This window comes from Carlito syrichta, unplaced genomic scaffold (assembly GCF_000164805.1).
Source record: "Carlito syrichta isolate Samal-C Ts95f unplaced genomic scaffold, Tarsius_syrichta-2.0.1 Scaffold315355, whole genome shotgun sequence".
NCBI lineage: Eukaryota > Metazoa > Chordata > Mammalia > Primates > Tarsiidae > Carlito > Carlito syrichta.
In genome coordinates this window covers 268,712-269,801 of record NW_007259451.1, presented here as the reverse complement: position 1 = coordinate 269,801, position 1,090 = coordinate 268,712, and the positions used below count along the sequence as shown (strand labels likewise).

At 45.1% G+C, this 1,090-nt stretch overlaps 1 pseudogene across 1 annotated transcript; it reads right to left on the bottom strand.

The window, feature by feature from the left end:
• Positions 1-210: 210 nt before the first annotated feature.
• Positions 211-877, bottom strand: LOC103275176 (annotated as a pseudogene). The gene has a single exon (XR_505296.1). The product of XR_505296.1 is annotated as a stathmin pseudogene (transcript).
• Between the last annotated feature and the right edge of the window lie 213 nt (positions 878-1,090).

Here is a 1,090-nt window from a genome sequence, read left to right as displayed (position 1 = left end):
GATCCTTCCACCTCAGCCTTTCAAGTAGCTGGAACCACAAGTGTGCGCCACCACGCCTAGCTAATTTTTTATTTTATTTTATTGTAGAGACAAGGTCTCACCATGTTGCCCAGGCCAGTCTTGACCCCTTGGGCTCAGGCAATCCTCTCACCTCTGCCTCCTAAAGTGCTGGGATTATAGGCATGAGCCACCACGCCCAGCTAAAACAACATCTTAGTCTGGATCTGCCTCTCCAGTTCTACATCCACTTCTAGAATATTTGTCAGGAGGCCAAAAAATAAAATGACACTGGCTAGTACAGTCTTTGGACATTTAGGAAGGGGAAGGGAAGAAAGTCAGTTCTCAGAACACCGTAGTCAGCTTCAGTCTTCTCAGCAGCATCTTTGGATTCTTGGTTCTTCCTCATGTCTTCAGTGTGCTTATTCTTCTCTCGCAAATGCTCCAGTTTGGTAGCCATTTGTGCCTCTCGGTTGTTGGCTTCCATTTTGTGGATCAGTTTCTCCTCTGCCATTTTACTGAAGTTGTTGTTTTCCTGTATTGCTTTCTGAAACACTTCTTTCTCATGCTCTTGTTTCTCAGCAAGCTGCTTCAAGACCTCGGCTTCATGGGACTTGCGTCTTTCTTCTGCAGCTGCAGATTTCTTCTGAATTTCTTCCAGGAAAAGACCCTTCTTCATTGGAGAGGAAAGAGGGAATTCTGGAATGGATTCTTTTGACTGAGGTCTGAGAATCAGCTCAAAAGCCCCGCCTGAGGCACGCTTCTCCAGTTCTCTCACCTGGATGTCAGAAGAAGCCCTGGTGAACAGAAGAGACTGGCAGTGCACCCTTCACAGTCCACTGGGAGAAGGAAAGCCCTGCTTGGTCTGAGCCACCTGACTACACTCCTGCCACATAGATTACTTATTTCAATGTAGCTCAGTCTGTTAATATTGTCTTTTATATAGTCTGAGTTTAGAATCATGCCTAGATTGAAGTTCCCCACATCAAAACTATTAAACTAATTGTGTGTGTGTGTGTGTGTGTGTGTGTGTGTATGTATATATTTAACTTTTTTAGAGACAGAGTCTTACTCTGTCACCCAGGCTGGGTGC